This window comes from Emys orbicularis, chromosome 12, assembly GCF_028017835.1.
Source record: "Emys orbicularis isolate rEmyOrb1 chromosome 12, rEmyOrb1.hap1, whole genome shotgun sequence".
In the NCBI taxonomy this organism is placed as follows: Eukaryota; Metazoa; Chordata; order Testudines; family Emydidae; genus Emys; species Emys orbicularis.
In genome coordinates, this window is record NC_088694.1 from 53280373 (window position 1) to 53299308 (window position 18936).

Consider the following 18936-nt stretch of genomic DNA (forward strand, 5'->3'; position numbering starts at 1 on the left):
TCCCCAGAGCCTGTCGGACCCAGCACATGGAGTAGTCAGTAAATGTATAACCGGATGGTTTGCAAGTGAGCTTCACGGATTCGCCAGGCTTTTTAATTTCTGCCCCAGACTGAACAAACTGGATCTGGGACCAGACACCTGTGGATAAACAGGAAGAATGCTTAAGAATCTTTTGACTTCTCCATCTTTCCCTCTGTAAAATATTGATAGTAACCCTGTCTTTCTCCCACTCTTTATCTGCCGTGTCTGTTTAGATTTTAATCTTTTTAGGGCAAGAACAGTGTCTGTCTTTCTGCAAGAGCCCAGTGAATGGGGCTTTGATGTCAGTCTGGGTTGCTAGGAGCTACGATAATACTGCTTATGAGAAATTCATAGATCTTTTTGGACATGCTCACCTGTTAGAGATGCTACAGGAAGAGGAAGCAGAGAAGAGGGGCCTTGCTGGTGTAAACAGGATTTGTTCTCTTCACAGTGACTTCTTTTTCCTGCCACAATCCTACCAAAAACCTCTCAGCTTCTTCTGTATTTCTGCTCCACCTCCCCTCCCTTTGCTAACACATGCTTGATGTTCTCTTGCAAGGACAATAACCTGGTTTTCCTCACTGTATGTCGGGAACAGTAACACACGGCAGTGGCTTGAGGTTTCAGGCTGCCCGTCTGTAAGAACACCAGGCTGTTGGAATTGTCCCTGGAGATGGTGAACCTCCCAAGAACAGCCGGGGAGTAGTAGGCTTGTCTGCCATCACTGGTAACCGTGGACACCCACTCCAGTCCCTTCACAGGAGCCTGATGGACTCAATTCATCCAGTAGATGTTGAAGGTGAACCCGGAGGCTTTGCAGGAGAGGCGGAGAGAGTCTCTGGGCTTTCTCATATCCCCTCCGGACTCTGCTACAGCTTGACTCCTGTAAAGACAGAATTATGGTAGTTAATATTCTAAAAAAAAGTATCCAATATTTTCATTTCTTGGGGATGGGTGTGTCAAACTTCCGAAGAGTTGCGTGTCCATATCCCATTGAAATTCAATGGGATTTTGGCATCTAACTCCCTTGGGGTCTCTGGAAATCCCAACATTGGGCCTAAAGTTAATTTCCAACAGCACTTAAAAGACTCAGAAGCCTAAATCCCATTGGCTTTCATTGGGACTTGTGCACCTAACTCATGTAATCACTTTTCAAACTTTTTACTCTAGGCTCCTTAAGGGCCCGATATTTAAAGTTCTTTACGGGCCTAAAGATGCAGTTAAAGACCTATTGGGGTTTCCACCAAGGTGTCTAACTCCCATTGGAATAAGTGAGGCCCAGGTGACAGGGGACTAGTGTGATTTTTCAAAGGTGTCTATCTGCACATTTAGGTGCCTAAATACCTTTAAAAATCTGGCCCTAAATTCACATTGGGCATCTAAATAAGCAAATGTCTTCAGAACTGCTTGAGCACAAAACGGCTCTAGTGTAAATCCATGGAAGCTGGTGGAGTCAATTGTACGTCTAAATAAAGATTTAGCATTGGGATGTTCAAAGTGGTGTAAGGCATTTAGGCACCTAACTCTCACCGACTTTTAGTGGGATTTGGGTGCATAAGTCCCCTAGGCTCCTTTGGAAAAATATCAGCCCTAGGGTATGATTTTTCAAAGCTGCATATGGTGATAATTGGTCAACCACCTCTAATTCATTTTAATGGCAGTTGTGCTTCCAAATTTTTGTCAAAGTCAAAATCTTAATTCTCAGCACCAATATCTGAAAGTCTTTGCCAGAATGTCCTGGTTTTGCATAAACTAAACTTTAAAAAAGGAAGGAAAATGCTGACCTGAAAAGATTTCTGAAAGGAAAAAACAGAATAATTGGAATCGTTTGGCAGATTTGGGATATACTCCTTTAACAGCCCAGATACACCTTTGTAGAGAATGACTTGGGTACCAATTTTCTCCGTGAATATTCCTGTTTGCTTGCCTTTTAATAGGCTGCCTTGTCACTGGATTTGCATAGACCACTTCAATTCAGTTTCAAGCACCCTCCGAACTATAAATACAAGCCAATAAGGACTGTCAGTGTAGGAGTAAAAAGAATACAGGGAACATGGAAAGTAGGGGGGTGACTGGGATTCACTATCAAACTCTAGGCTTGTGGGGTGGGCAAAAACTCGTTGACTTCAGGAGCGCTCTGTCCGCTGTGGGAAGCCTGCAGGGCTAGGAGAGGATGTGGTCAATGCGAGGGGGTTTCCTCTGTGTGAATTCTGCTGTAGAACAAAAACAGGTGTGAATTGTATCGCTGTGAAACAGAGCAGCCCTATCCTCTTTTCTAGTCCTTTGCCTCCCTCTGGTGTCCATTTAAAGCCAACAGTCACGTCAATGGGTATGGAAAGGTTCACACATGCTCCTTTCCTATCTCTCTGCTGCAGAGAGGGGGGGAAATAGCTGAATAACAAGCTGTGTAAGGGCATACTGTGATTGAGCTTTGAATTCAGATGAATCTTGTCTTGGTTGGGGTCTACCCTAGGGCTTGGGAGATGGGGAATGTGTTCCCTGTTCAACCCCCAACTCTGTGACCCTGGGTCTCTGTGCCATTTATAAAATGGGGATAGTAGAATTGCCCTACTTCCCAGGGGTGTTGAGAGGCTAACTGCACTCACGGCTGTGCGGCGCTCAGACACTACAGTGATGCGGGACAGATAAATAGCCCAGCCTGCAAAAGCCCCTCAGAACAGTCACTCTCTATAGTGTGTTTGCATCGAGTTGTGCAGGTTTAACTTAAGGTGGGATTTTAAATGGGGTTAGTTGAACCATTGCAAAAGGGTTAATAAATCCTCTGCCTCCCCTCTGATTTCAGTTTAAATCAGGCTTGTTCTGGTTTGGTTTATGTTCAGCCCTGGAGGTCTTCAGATCCAACCTGGATGCCTTTCTGGAGGATGTGCCTCAGCCAAAGACAAGCTGTTGGGTTAAATAACTGGGTTATGCAGGAGGTGAGACTAGATTGTTTAATGGTCCCTTCAGGCCTTAACATATTAAACTGATGTAAAATGTTCTATGTTCCATTTTGTTCTTCCTTTATAAACAATTTGTGATTGGGACCATACTAAAGTGTGATCTTTCCATCCTTAGCACTAATCAACTTGGGGGTTGGGGGGTTGGGGAATTACCCAGAAAAGCTGGTTTGTGAGATTTGGTACTGTTAGTTACGTGGAAAGGTTTGCACTATAGTCAGTGGCGTAGCCAGGTTCTAACATCAGGGGGTGCGAACACATAAAAAAAGGCACCACCCGACATATCAAATTACTAATTACATCCACTCCCTCCCACTTCCTGCCCCCTGACTGCCCCCCTCAGAACCCCCAACACCCCCCACTCCTTGTCCCCTGACTGCCCCCTCCTGGGACCCCTGTCCCTAACTGTTCCCCAGGACCCCACACCCTACCTAAGGCTCCCTGCGCCTTGTCCCCTGACTGCCTCCTCCTGAGACCCCCCCCCTAACTGCCCCCCTAGGACCCTATCTTCTACCTGTCCCCAGACTGCCCTGACCCTTATCCACACCCCCGCCCCCAGACAGACCCCCAGGACTCACAAGCCTGACAGGACCCCCAATATACACCGAGACACACCCCATAATCCAAAGGGGGGGCAAGGGGCCACGCACAGCTCCTGCCATTGAGGGTACATGGGCAGCTGCTTCTGCCCTAGCACCTGGCTTTAGTGTTAAGCCAGAAGCCTTTGCAAGCAGGCAGAGGGTTATTGCTAGAGTCTGGCACAAACAGACCTAGCAGAGAACACAACAATAGCCAGGGCCCCAGAGGGGGTAGCAAGTGGGGCAATTTGCCCGGGGCGCTGCAGGGGCCCCGTGATCCCTGGCCTGGCTGCGGTCCGGGTCTTCGGCGGCGGGGGCCCTTCAGTGCTGCTGAAGACGCGGAGCGACTGAAGGGCCCCCCGCCGCCGAAATGCCGCCGAAGACCCGGACCGCCGCCAGGTGAGTACAAGCGCCGCAGCTCCCCCGCTTTGCCCCAGGCCCCCTGAATCCTCTGGGAGGCCCTGACAATAGCGCTGTCTCTGCCATCCCAGCTCAGAGCCCATCAACAAGAGAGGCAGAGCCGTGCTTAATACAGTGCATGGGGTGGGGAGGGAGTACAGACAAAGGGACGGGTCATGGAGAAAAACCGCAGAGACGGAGAAAGGGAGGAAGAAGGAGAAGCCAGGAGGCTGTGTCTCTGGAGGGAAGGCCTGGGGGAGGGGCGTTCAGCTGCAGCATGTTAATGAGACCCTTGCAAACACAAGTTAAAGAAGCAGCGAAGGGATTGTGTCTGGGCAGAGGACACAAGTGGGGTTACTCACTCAGTCTCCCCTGTGGGGCCCTGTGGCATTGGCTAGCACGGCCCAGGAAAAGAAAATCTCTTAACCACACAGGATTGTTAACTGCTCCCAAATCCTTTTGTGCCATGGCAGCAAGCTTAGAAGAGCTTAAGCTGTGAGATGCATGAACTTCCTCAATAAATCTCTCTTGTGCGGTGCCTCAAGCAGGTTTGCATTGTATTACCCAGATGAAAAGCCCAGCAGAGAAAGCTTGCAACTTCCCCAGCTCTTTCAGCAGCGTTTGGGGCCTTTAATCACTCGGGATGCATATTCCAGCCCCTCTCCACACCCCTGCCCCCAGAAAGTCCCCCCCCAACCATCCCCTGCTCCCTGACTGCCCCCCGGACTCCCCTTACCACCATGCAGATCGAGCCGCTGGCTGCCCCTGGAGCCAAAGTTAAACATGCTGCCAGCGCCCAGCCCTCCCCCGCAGCGTGCTGAGGCGGGGGAGGGGCGAGGGGGGTCTGGCTGCTGGAGGACCAATGGGAGCAGCTCAACTCGGCCCAGGCGGCTAATCAGCAGTGCCGTACTCTGCATGGGGGGGGGAAGGGGAGGGGAAGGGGAAAAAATCCAGGACCTTCCTACTAAGGCGCCATGTGCTCAGTGGGGAAGTGGCCGCTCCCCCTGCTCCCCCCCAGCTACGCTACTGACTATAGTGAGGCAATGCAACTGCATCAAGCCAGGGCAGGCTCTAGGTTTTTTGCCGCCCCAAGCAAAAAAAAAATTGTCTGCCCCCCCCCCTTTTTTTTGGCTTTTACACGTTTGCACTTTGCAATGTTGTTGTTGTTTTGTTTGACTGGGTGCGGTACTTATGCAGCATTGGGCAACGACTGCATCGGAATCTGCTTGAGCCGGGTGTATCTGCCTGAATTTCTTATTGAGACAGAGGAGCTGAAAAGCCCCATGGGCCACTAGAGCGCCGGAGTAACTCGTGCGCCTGGGATATGTGCGGAGGGGAAATACAGACTAGAGAGGGACATTTCCAGAGGCTTAAATCCCCACGAGCTTTGCTGCCCCGGTGTCACACCTGGGTCCCTTGAAGGAAGGCTATAGTCCCATGTCCTAGGGTGTGCAGATGTCGTGTTTTTATAGGGACAGTCCTGTTTTGGGGACTTTTTCTTATATAAGCGCCTATTATCCCCCACCCCTGTCCCTGTCACCCTACCATATCCAGTGTTTGCTTTTGCATGAGGTTTTGTATTCTAATGCTGATGCACTGAGACAAGTGAATTTCCATAAATCATGAAATTCAAGGATATGTTTAAAATAACCAGTTTGAATTTATCACCAGTTCAGTGAAATAGCTCTGTTCAGTTTTGAATGGCATAGCTAACATTTCAATGTATTTTCTTCAAAGAACCATCTTGCACTTTGCATGACTAGGTTTGAATTAAAGGTGGCCAAGCGATAACGTCTCCAGAAATTCTCATCAATAAAGAATATAATGTGAGTATATTGTGTTCAATTACGTTGCCATATTACAGGGAACAGAAAACACTTTGACTCTAAATGTTCATTCATCCAGACAGGTAAGTGTATATGGGATGGTAGACAGAGGTAGATGAGTGTTTAAGGGGAATTTGGGCTGTATGGAAAACAAATTCTATTTTTCCAAAAAGAGAAAACAGATTTTATTTCACACTGAGACAACACTGAGATCTTTCAAACATTTCCATTAAAAATGGAGACCCAACCCAGAACTGTCAGGTGGCTGGAACACGGAGCTGACAAAGACAGCTTTAAGTCCCAGCTGTGAATAAGGCCGAACAAGGATTTGCACTTAAGTCTCCTATATCCCCCCAAAAGTGTCCTAACCACTAGGATACTGGCTCATATTAGGCCTTGAGTTCTCCCTCTCTCTTGGTTTCGACCAGAAATTCCATCCAGGATCTGAGAAATCTTCCCCATGAAAGTTGAATTGAAACTGAGATGCTTCCAATAAAAAAAATCAGTTTTGTTTAAACGGCATTTTCTGACGAAGAAAATTTTCTGTCAAGAAATTCCTGACCACCTCCGATGAGGATGGATGGAGACACTCATTCATCTCTTAGTCTATGAGACGAAAGAGAGCGGTGTGTACTGGAAAAGTAGGTGGATGGATTGTGTGTGTATGGGGATAGACAGATTTGTGTTCTGGATTATCATATTTAAATAGTGTGGATCAGACTGCAGCTGGTATAAATCCATGTAGTTCCACTGCAGTCAATGAAGGTGAAGGTCTAACCTATTCTTCTTCATAGCCAATAGCCATCCATTTACTGATAAATATTGTCCCCTTTGAAGTTTACCTGCTTTCCCATCTGTGACCATGCTGAGTTCAACACCTCTGGATTGACACGGTGGCGAGGGAAATCCTGGTGGGAATCTGAAACAAAACTTTGGGGTGGAGAAAAACCAGAGGCCCTGAAGCTCAAGAGAAAGGCAGAGATCTCAGCCATTCCCCCAGTCTGGGAAGTGTGGGATACATGAGATGACTTAGGCCTACCTAAGCTTTAGGAGAAAAAAGGAGTGTAGATACTGTTTGTGTTGAAACCCCTTTTCTCTTTTTATGCTTCATTCCTACAGTTGAGTAGAGCAGGTCAGGAATTTCTCAATGAAACAGCTTTTCATTGTAAAATTCCAAATTGTTGAAAGCAAATCTTTTTGTGGGAAAGGGTTGGTTTCCACAGAAGTTTTACTGGGAAGAAAGAACAGGAGTACTTGTGGCACCTTAGAGACTAACAAATTTATTAGAGCATAAGCTTTCGTGGGCTACAACCCACTTCTTCGGATGCATATAATAAATTTGTTAGTCTCTAAGGTGCCACAAGTACTCCTGTTCTTTTTGCGGATACAGACTAACACGGCTGCTACTCTGAAACCTGTCATTACTGGGAAGGTTTCTCAGGTCCAGGATGAAATTTCTGGCTGAAACAGCAGAACAGGAGACATCAGGCTGAGAATTGGTGGGTGTTTAGGGCACTCAGTTGGGATGTGGGACACCCAGGTTCAAGTTTTTGCTCTGGCTCATTTGGAGAAGGGGTTTGAACCAGGCACTCTTACATCTAAGGCGAGTGCATTAACCACTGGTGTATACAGCCTCTCTATTTTATACAAAGTGGAACACTTCCAACAGGAGAAACTGAGGTCTATCTCTCACTGTCTGTCTGTTTTTGTTTAGTTTAAAAAACAAACAAACCTGAAACATTGTGGCTTCATCTCTATATGGAGCAGAATTTTTTGTTAAATCCTGAAAATATTCATGTGATGGCAAAACAATGTCCTGCGCCGTTCTGCTGTTGATATTAAAGAGTATGTCATTTGGATGAGGCTGTTTTGAGTCACTGTACACACACATGCACTGGTCACAGCTCCTGAATGGAAGGCTTGGAGGGGGGGTCAAATCCAATCAAGCGGACAGGAGAACCCGTCCCGTCGGCGTAGTTCGTGTCTACACTGAAGCACTACAGCTGCACAGCTGCAATGTTTTAAGTGTACACAAGCCTTGGTGGAAGAGTGGAAGAACCGCAGGGCTCTAGCCTAAGAGACGAAGGCATAGGGCCCGTAATCTGGAGGGTTTGCACCCCGAGGGCATGTCGTCTTCGCTGTTACAAAAGAAAAGGGGTGTATTCTTAACGCTAACATAGCAATGGAGACACAGCAACTCAGCTTGAATTGAAGCCTATAGGTTTAATCAGCTTGTACTTTGGCCTTGGACTTGAGCTGCTAAGCTGTGTTGCTGTGTCTTTGCTGTTATTTGAACCCAAGTTAGCTAACTGAGTTAATAACACACTTATAGTGCAGATCGCCCTGAAAACTGATTTTATTATTATTCATTACAGGCAAAGGGGAGCAGAGTGAGAATTTCCCAACCAACGATGCACGTCGGAAACCAAACCTTAGTGAATGAGTTTATCCTCCGTGGGTTCCCTATGTCCCTAGATCTGCAGACCTCTCTCTTCATGGTGGTTCTGCTCATGTATATACTCACTATCGTCGGCAACGTTCTCATCATTGTTATTGTTATCTGTGACCCTCGTCTCCACACCCCCATGTATTTCTTCCTGGGGAACCTCTCCTTCCTTGAGCTCTGGTACATCACCACGCTGGTGCCAAAGATGCTGGCTAATTTCTTGGCCAAGAAGAGGTCCATCTCCCTCTGATGCTGCTTGACACAAGCCTTTTTCTACTTCTTCCTGGGTGCCACCGAGTTTTTCCTGCTGGCCGCCATGTCCTTTGACCGATACTTAGCTGTCTGTGACCCCTTGCATTATGGGGCTATCATGACCAATGGGCTCTGCCTTCGGTTAGCCTTGGGGTCGTGGTTGGGTGGCTTCTTGACTCTTCCTGCAGACCATCCTGGTTTGCCAACTCCCCTTCTGTGGCCCAAACCTCATTAACCACTTCTACTGTGATGTGGCCCCATTCTGAAGTTGGCTTGTGCCGACACCCGCTTCATAGAGCAGGTAGTGTTTGCAGTGGCTGCCTTAGTTCTCTTGAGCTCCTTCTCCTTCACCACGATATCGTATGTTTTCATCATATCGGCCGTATTGCGGATCCCTTCCAACAGTGGGAGGCAGAGGGCATTTTCCACCTGTGCCTCCCATCTCACGGTGGTCTCCATACTGTACGGGACCGTCATCTTCATGTACGTGAGGCCAAAAGTGGACTCCTCACTGGAGCTGAACAAGGTGGTTTCTGTGCTGAACATGGTCATCATTCCCCTCCTGAACCCCTTTATCTACACGCTGAGGAACAAGGAAATCAAAGAGTCCTTGAAAAAAGCAGTGTGTACAAAAAAGTGCTTGACGAAGAATGAGAAGGCAAGATGCTCAGCTGGTATAAACTAGTTTAGCTTCATTGGACTCAATGTAGCCAGACCAAAACCGATGTAAATCATAGATTCCCAGGCCAGAAGGGACTTTTGTCATCATTTAGTCTGACTCCTTGTATAACTCAGGCCAGATAATTTCTGCAAAATAATTCCCATAGCAGATTATTTAGACAAATATCCAATCTTGATTTAAAAATTGTCAGTGATGGTGAATCCACCAAGACCCTTGGCAAATTGTTCTAATGGCTAATTATGCTCACTGTTAAACACGTATGCCTTATTTCTTCTTCTTGTTTCAACTCAAGAGATAGCCTCTCCACCCCCAAGGATACCTGAAAGAGACTTGGAAGGTGGTAAGGTGATAGGGAATAGCCAGCATGGATTTGTAAAGAACAAATCATGTCAAACCAATCTGATAGCTTTCTTTGATAGGATAACGAGTCTTGTGGATAAGGGAGAAGCGGTGGATGTGGTATACCTAGACTTTAGTAAGGCATTTGATACGGTCTCGTATGATATTCTTATTGATAAACTAGGCAAATACAACTTAGATGGGGCTACTATAAGGTGGGTGCATAACTGGCTGGATAACCGTACTCAGAGAGTAGTTATTAATGGTTCCCAATCCTGCTGGAAAGGTATAACAAGTGGAGTTCAAAATGATCTGGACAAATTGGAGAAATGGTCTGAGGTAAACAGGATGAAGTTTAATAAAGACAAATGCAAAGTGCTCCACTTAGGAAGGAACAATCAGTTTCACACATACAGAATGGGAAGAGACTGTCTAGGAAGGAGGACGACAGAAAGGGATCTAGGGGTTATAGTGGACCACAAGCTAAATATGAGTCAACAGTGTGATGCTGTTGCAAAAAAAGCAAACATGATTCTGGGATGTATTAACAGGTGTGTTGTGAGCAAGACACGAGAAGTCATTCTTCCGCTCTACTCTGCTCTGGTTAGGCCTCAGCTGGAGTATTGCGTCCAGTTCTGGGCACCGCATTTCAAGAAAGATGTGGAGAAATTGGAAAGGGTCCAGAGAAGAGCAACAAGAATGATTAAAGGTCTTGAGAACATGACCTATGAAGGAAGGCTGAAGGAATTGGGTTTGTTTAGTTTGGAGAAGAGAAGACAGAGGGGACATGATAGCAGTTTTCAGGTATCTAAAAGGGTGTCATAAGGAGGAGGGAGAAAACTTGTTCACCTTAGCCTCTAAGGATAGAACAAGAAGCAATGGGCTTAAACTGCAGCAAGGGAGGTTTAGCTGATGCCCTTCAATCCCCATCCACAGGCTCCTTCCATTCAAGCACTAGGCTCCCAAACCAAACAGTTCTGCTGATGCCTCTCAATCCTGACCCACAATTCCCCTGATATTCCAGCCACGGACTCTCCACCATCCCCAGCTTTTAATGCTCTTCAAGTCCTGACCTGCAGCCCCCTTCTATTCAAACCCTGAGGTCACACATACCCAGCTCTTCTAGGAAAAATGGTGCAGGTGACCTGTGTTACTGACGATGTGTGTTTGGACACTGAGAAAGCTTTACGTTTTTGAATCTCAACTTCTCTGCCATTAAACAATTATTGTCTGACCCCCACCTCCATAATTTCCCCAGACTGTGAACATTTAAATAGATAAAAATTAAAAAACAAGCTTAAAACCCATCATCATTTTGTGCAACTGGGAAAATTTAAATCAAAATAGAAAAATGCTTATAAAAACAGCAATCAAATACTGCCATGCCTAAATATACAGGAGGTCGAATAGATGATGTGGTGAGTCTTTCTGGCCTTAAACTTTATGGCCAAAATCAAAATGAAAAGTTTTGATTTTTACCAAAAAAGGTCATTTGACCTGAAACAAGATGACCTTTTGATGCACCAAAAATTTTGGGGAAAAAAAAATCAGTGTCAGTTTCACCTGAAACTAGGTTGGTTGATTGTTTTAATATTGCCAGCAAACCGAAAACTGTTCTTTCCCCTAGCTCTAGTCATAACTCCTTGAGAGGGTTACAAAGACATCAGGGGGGTAGCAAGGCATTAAACATTTTATTACAATTCTATTGCAAAGAAAATAAAATGTTCAGAAAAATGTTGGAGTGGCCAAAACCTCCCTCAAGTTTATGAGGTCAAATGTAGTAGTTGTATTCTATAGACTTATTATCACGGATAAACGTAGGGATAATACAAGGCAAGATCTTTGGGCAGGGACTTTATTCTGTGTTGATACAGACCTTAGCACAGTGGGATCCTTGCCCAAGAGAAGGACTCCTAGGCATTACAGCTGTACAAAATAAAATATAAGGGGGTCGTGAAATGGTTTGGTGGAAACACGGATGAAGATGGAGGGCCAGATTGGGTCGGGGAATTAATGTAGCCGTAGTGGGGGAGAGAATTCTCAGTTGGCATGAAGCTGGCAAAGCTTGCTGATGTGACAACCTCACCTACCTCCACCTGGTTTGGGGGCTCATGAAGGGAGGTGGGAGCAGACCAGAGCTCCACCCCCATAGCAATATGATTCTGTATGATCCATCGAGATTGTTTCCCATTTCAGCCCAAGTGGGCCTTACAGGGTTCTTCACATTAGGATGAGAAATCAGTGATGTGAGTCAGGTATATTCTGGGTGTGATTTGTTTATTTACACAAAATGTGCACAGAGTCCGGTTTCACTGATTACAGTAGGATCAGCCACAGCAGGCAGTTTCCTTGCTCAGAAATCCCCAAATCTGCCCCTCCAGTGAGCTCCGTGTACAAGGAGCTCCATCTCTTTGCTTCCTCTCCAGGCCAGACTCACAGATCCTTTACCTGGCTTTTTGCCTCCGACACAAACAGCCTCCAACACCGACATCTGAAACCCCTCATTGGTGGCCAGGGAAACGCCTCAGTCCATGCAACAAAGCTCTGACCAGTCATATGGCCTATTGCTTTGGATGGAAGCCCCGCTCCCTACAGCTGTATTTTACTTGCCACAGACTTCCTGCTTGCCAGGACTGGGACGTGGGAAGTCAGTCCTAGCAGGGCAGCAGGCAGTCAGTCTCACCAGTCAGAGCAGGAGTCAGGCACCAAGCAGGGGAGCAGGGCTGGAGCAGGACATCTCCACCATCCTGAAGATATGCTCCACAGAGAGAAGATTCAAAACTTTCTCTACCTGCGGGTTCCACCCGACCATTGTCCTGCTGTACTACGGGAGCTCCATCTTCACCTACGTCAGCCCATGTCCATCTACTCGCCTGACAATGACAGACTGATCTTGGTGCTTTACAGCATAGTAACCGCCATGTTGAACCCAGGGCCGGCACCAGCATTTTCGCCGCCCCAAGCGGTGAGTGGGGGGGGAAAAAAAAGCCATGATCGGCGGCATTTTGGCTGCCGCTTCATTCTTCGGCCAGTGATTTGCCATTCCCAGCCAATGGGAGCAGCAGGAAGCGGTGCGGGCGGCAGGGATGTGCTGGCCTCCGCTTCACGCAGCTGCCATTAGCCCACGGACAGTCAATGTAAACAAACTGTCTTTCAGGTACATCAGTAAAAGGGCCAAACAATGTTAACGGCTTATTGAGGAAATGCACACAAGCACAAGGATTACCCCAGGAACTGTGTACAACAGAAATCTCTCAGAGACAGCACTACACAATGGGAACTGTCTGACCCAGGTCACAGTGAAAGAGCTTTCCAGCAACTGAGAAGAAGATATAAAAGGGGGAGATTTTCCCCTCACAGAATGGAACCAACTGAGATTATTGAGGTATATTGGAGACTCTCTTTCCCTGCTTCTCAACTTCTGTCTTAGACCATCTCCCACTGGGAATCCATATAGCGGTAGATGTATGTGTCTCGTTCCTTTCAAAATCCCAGCCTGAATAACAAATGTGATCCTCCTTCTTTGCTGGTGGGCACCTTTGCCCATCATAGAAGCTTCCCATGTCAAACAAATATAAGACACTAGAAAGCTTGTTTCCCTCCCCAGTTGATACACATAGAATCTTGAAGAGAGCTGCTGGGCTCCAGTTCTTGCAAAGCTGTTGAGAAATATCAATGTCACGGGTACATAATTAAAGGTTATGATTCAAATATCAATATCTTCCTCTTTAAGAAGGGCGACAGAAATGGCTTTAGTGTGTTTTCGCCTGTTAACTGGCATGCCCTACTCTTTTGTATTTATAATGTGAGCAGAGCAAGTGGGAAGATCAACGAAATCTTAACACAGGGGTTCTCAAACTGGGGGTTGGGACCAGGACCGGCTCTAGGCACCAGCAAAACAAGCAGGTGCTTGGGGTGGCACATTCCCAGGGGCGGCACAGCAGCTGGTAGCAGTTGTGGAGGCGCAGTTGGGCCCGCATGGCCTCAGCCACGCAGTGCAGGGCGCAGGGCATCCAAAAACATACAAATACACGCCCAACCCCCCTTGTGCCAGAGAAGGATCTGTTGGTGCTTCCCTTAGCTTTTATCCTAGTGGTTAGAACACTTGCCTGGGACATGGTAGAGCCAGTTTAATTCCCTCCCCTACCCTGGCCTGATGTGGGAGCAGGGATTTGAGCCCATATCTTCCACTGTCAAGGGGAGGATGACATCTGGGGTTCAGACACCCCCAGCACATCCCATTCTCTTGCAGACCAAATGAGTATTAATTTAGTCATGGTGGAACAGCATGAATGGGAGAGATTGAAAGACCCCTCCCCCAAATACCCCATAGCCTGGTGCTTAGGGCATTCACCCAGGACTGTTTTGCTGATGTGACAAATGACGGTGTCACAGGAGCCTAATTCATATTTTGAGAAGCGACTTAGGAGACAGAAAAAAAATCTACTTACAATGAGGTTTAAGTGAGTGAGGAGCCTAAGAAGTTTGGGGGAAATTACCCCCTGTCTGTTTACATGGGCAAACGCTCTCTGGGGTGACTAAAGGCTCCAGTGTTCTCCGGAGACTGGGGTTCTCTCACGGAGAGTTTTTGAATTGCTGTAGATGTGGTCTGTGTCACTGTGTGCCTAGCACAGTAATACGTGGCTGTGTCATCGGTTCTCAGACTGCTCAGCTGTAGATAGGCCGTGCTTATGGAGGTGTCCCTGGTGATGGTGAATTGCCCCTGGAAGGCCTGGGCATAGCCAGTGCCACCAGTATTGGGATTGATATTTCCTATCCACTCCAGTGCTTTCCCGGGAGCCTGCCATACCCAGTACATGCTATAGCTGGTAAAGGTGTAGCCGGAGGTTTTACACGTCACCGTCACAGACTCTCCAGGCTTTTTGATTTCTGCCCCACACTGGGTCAGCTGGATCTGGGAGCTGACACCTGTCAATTATCGACAATAAAAACCCAGTTAATACCATTGTTTTCCTCCTCTTCTCAGGTGTATCCAAATCCTTCTGTTACCCTCCTCACAGCAGTTTCTGATCTTCTAATTCATTTATTCACACCACCCTCCTGTGAAGTAGGGAAGTACAGTTATCCCCATGTTTAAGGGATTTTGACACCTACTTCCCATTAAAGATTAATGAAAGTTGGGTATCCAAATCCACTAGGTGGCTTTAAAATTCCACACTTTGATTTGTTCAGAATTAGGATTTTGAATCCAGAATCCCTGAATCCCACTGCTACGTCTTTGCCTTAAAACCATCTTTCCTGTCCTAGCCCAGCTGTCCTAACCAGACACCAGTATGTTTATCCACTCACCTGAGAAAGCTGCCAAAAAGAAAAAGAACCCCAGACAGATCATTTTCATTCTCCACAAGAACCTGGTGGGCTGCAAAGCAGTAACCCTTCCTCTGCTGGCAGCTCTTCAGTGAGGGTCGCCTGCTCTCCTTTATCACTCCGTTTTCCTACTTCATTTGCATGTGGGTGTTGCTAAATCATTTGACTAAACCTCAGCTTCACCTGCCTTTACAAATAAATGACCTCAGAGTTTAGAGCAGGGATCGGCAACCTTTGGCACACGACTCACCAGGGTAAGCACGCTGGTGGGCTGGGCCAGTTTGTTTACCTGCCGCGTTGCCAGGTTCGGCTGATCGCAGCTCCCACTGGCTGCGGTTCGCTGCCCCAGGCCAATGGGGGCTGCGGGAAGCGGCGCGGGACGAGGGATGTGCTGGCTCCCGCTTCCCGCCACCCCATTGGCCTGGAGTGGTGAACTGCAGCCAGTGGGAGCCGCAATTGGCCGAACCTGCTGACGGCACGTAAACAAACCGGCCCGGCCGGCCAGGGGGCTTACCCTGGCGAGCTGAGTGCCAAACAGGACCGGCTCTAGGCACCAGCAAAACAAGCACCTGCTTGGGGCGGCACATTCCCAGGGGCGGCACAGCGGCTCGTAGCAGTGGTGGAGGCGCAGCTGGGCCCGCATGGCCTCAGCCGCGCAGGGCAGAGCGCAGGGCATCTGCAGCACGCGGGCGCCGCTCACCACCTCAGCCAGGTTGTCGTGGCGCACCTCGCCCATGCCGGTCATGTCGATGAGCAGGCGCAGCGCCCCGTAGCTCACCCCCCTCACCTGCAGGATGTCCGGGGACTTGGCCGCCAGCACCGACTTGTGGGCTCGGATCCGCCAGCCGGACACTTCGATCACCAGGTCCGGCTCCTCCGAGACCAGCTGCTGCGGTCTCCAGGGCTGCGCTCCAGCCTGTGGACAGTAAGGGCTGGGCGGCGGCTGGGGGATGTCACCTCCTCCCGCCTCAGACTCGGACGTGCGTTGTTGTTCTCCCGCTGGCTCTTCCCCACCCGGCTGCAGGAGGAGGCTGCTCCGGGATCCTGCTGCGGGGCTTTGTCCCCCGCCCCGGGCGAACTGGAGCACAAGGAGGAGCTGAAACCGCTGGGAGCTTGCAAAGGGAGCGCGGCGCTTTCCCCACCCCTGTTCTCCTCTTCCCCAGCTGACGCACTCCCTTCCATGGAGCCGGGCTGCTGCTCGCTGCCCTTGCTTCTCTCCCCTTCCCCCAGAGCTTTCCCCAGTGGCTCTAACTGCTGCTCCGCTTCTCCGCAGAGCCTTTCTGGACAGGTCTTTGCCTCGCTGATATTCCCTCACCCGGACAAAGGACACAGGACAGGACCGGGCTCTCCATGGCTCTAGCAGAGGCTGGACCTGGCTAATGTCCCCCCCCCCCACACACACACACACTCCCAGCTCAGCAGCACAGTCAGCCACCCCTTCGCCTTCCTCTCCCCCTACCCCTTTTCCTTTTTTCCCTTTGCGGTTTAAGGCTGAACGTTACTGTGGGTTTTCCTTACTCAACTCTCCTTCTTGGCACAGGGTCAATTTCAGCCTTCTTTCCCAGCCTGGCCTCCTCTCACATGCTGCCAGCAGAAAGAGGTGTGGGGCAGCCGTCCCTGCAGCCACTCGCTGCTGAACTTTTCAACTCCACTAATTTCAACATTGGTTAGATATCTGTAACCATCATATGTTTGATTGCTCAGACTTTCCATGAGTGGCACTGACAGATCAATGTATAGTAATAAAGTATCTCACTTCCTGTTCCTTGGGGGAGTTGGATTGTTTTTCTTCCTGGAGCAATTTAATTTTCTATGAGCCTTTTTCCTATTTTTTTCCTTCAGAGTAAACGACACATGTTGTTTAACAAGTGAAAGATCATTGAGTTTTAACCGTTTTGATTTACCTAGATGTTCGTATCAGCCTGCATGCATCTCCCAAGATCAGTTTGACTAATTGCACTGTTTTATTTCAGCTCAAAGAGGAGCTAAAGATTTTCCTTGGACTTTCTGCTCTGAAATTTGCAGCAACAGAGTCAACTAAACATGCTGATGTGTGATTATATTCTGCGATTATTGCCCCAATATGCAAACATGTGTAAAAGCCAAAAAAAGAGGGGGGCAGCGAAAAAATTTTTTGCTTGGGGCGGCAAAAAACCTAGAGCCGGCGCTGGTTGGGACCCCTCAGGGGGTCGTGAGGTTATTACATGGGGGGTCGCGAGCTATCAGCCTCCATCCAAAACCTCCAGCATTTATAATGGTGTTAAATATATTAAAACATGTTTTTAATGTATAAGGGGGGGTCGCACTCAGAGGCTTGCTGTGTGAAGGGGTCAACCGTCTAAAAATCTGAGAACCCTGGTCTTAACAAAAGAAAATGAGGTCGAGTTCTTCCACAAGGTGGAGCTGCTTAAACGCGGATTGTCTCATTTTTAAATACCCAGGGCCAATGCCACCACCGTCAGTGGAGCACCTGGTGTTAACCAGCGTAACTTTGGAAATCAGTTTGCCAGCTGATGTGGAACCGAGGTGCTCCATTGAAGTTAATGGGCCAGACCTCCAGCGGGTGTCCATTGGCAAAGTTCTCAGAAATTGTTGCAGTTCTGATAATATATAGACAAATTGAAGGCCTGAGTGCAGATTTTCAAAGGAGTTTAATGGCACCTAAAGATTCAGATAGGTAGCCAGTGTGGGATTTTCAGAAGTGTCTACACATGCTAAGTACATGATCCCATTGATTGAGTTAGGTCCCTAACAAGCTTCAAATACCTTTGAAAATCTGCACCCTGTCCCACATTGCAGAAGAAAGGAGGATGAGTTTAGATTTGCTTTATTTCAACACAAGTTTGGATTCTATCCAAACATGTGGGGAAGAAGTTGAATAAAGGTGTCTGCAAGATACTATTAAGAGCAGAGTTAGTGTCAGGGCCAGGCTGTGGGCAGGCTGTGCCCACCTGTCAGCTGCAAAATCATAATCAGGTGACGAGCATTGAGACTGGGAGTGAGCCAAGTCAGAATGCCAGGAAGTCAGGGCCAGGCACCAGTTTATAGACAGCAAGCAAACAGTAAAATCACTGACAAACCAGGGCCAGAAGCCAGAGTCTAGGATCTACATCAAACTGGGTCTGGCGCAGGAGAAGACAGGCAGCCTGCATTGTTGCTCAGCCAGCATCAGCCAATCAGTGGGCTGCGAGGGGCTGCCACTCAGGCCCTACTGGGTGGTACTTCCTGCATTGCCTAGCTTCAGAGCCTCCTCCAGCCTAAGCTTCCAGTAGCAATGTGGAACTGTCAGCAACCCATCCCGGTCTGTGGGACCAGTTCTAATCCCACAGGGTCTTATAGTTAGGGCTGGAAGAAATGGAGACTGCAACAGGATGAGTGGCTAATGAAATGCAGCTGTGCATTTATGGCTGCCCCAGGCATCAGAGAGATCAGGAAATGCACATTCACTGGGTTCTCAGCTCAGACGTGTTAATGATCAGTGGGGAAAGGGGGGATTCTGAAAATTTATGGGTTTAATCACTGACCCTGTATTAAAATTCTAATTTCATCAATTTTATGCTGCACAGGTTTTGTTTAATTTTTTCTACGTACACTTCATGGACTTCGCAGAGTGGGGAAATCAAACACTGATGGAATTCGTCCTCCTGGGATTTGGGGATCGCCTGGAGCTGCAGATTTTTCTCTTCCTGCTCTTTCTAGTGATCTACATTGTGAATGTGGCAGGGAACCTCCTCATCGTGGTCCTAGTTGTGGCTGATCAGCACTTGCACACCCCCATGTACTTCTTCCTGGGGAACTTGTCCTGCCTGGAGACCTGCTACACCTCCACCATCCTGTCCAGGATGCTGGCCAGTCTCCTGACTGGGGACAGAACCATTTATGGTAGCAGCTGTGTCAGGCAGTTCTATTTCATTGCTTCTCTGGTGTGTACGGGATGTTATGTCCTATCCATGATGGCTTACGGTCCGTATTTAGCCATATGTAAACCACTACTTTAAGCAGCCATCATGAATGGTAGGTTATGTCTACATTTAGCAACTGCGTCTTGGATGAGTGGGTTTCTGGCTATCGCCATGGTGATAATATTGATGTCACCATTGACTTTCTG

General features: G+C 48.0%; 1 pseudogene; it reads left to right on the forward strand.

The window, feature by feature from the left end:
• Window positions 1-8192: 8192 nt before the first annotated feature.
• Window positions 8193-9164, forward strand: LOC135887114 (olfactory receptor 6X1-like; annotated as a pseudogene).
• Window positions 9165-18936: the final 9772 nt, after the last annotated feature.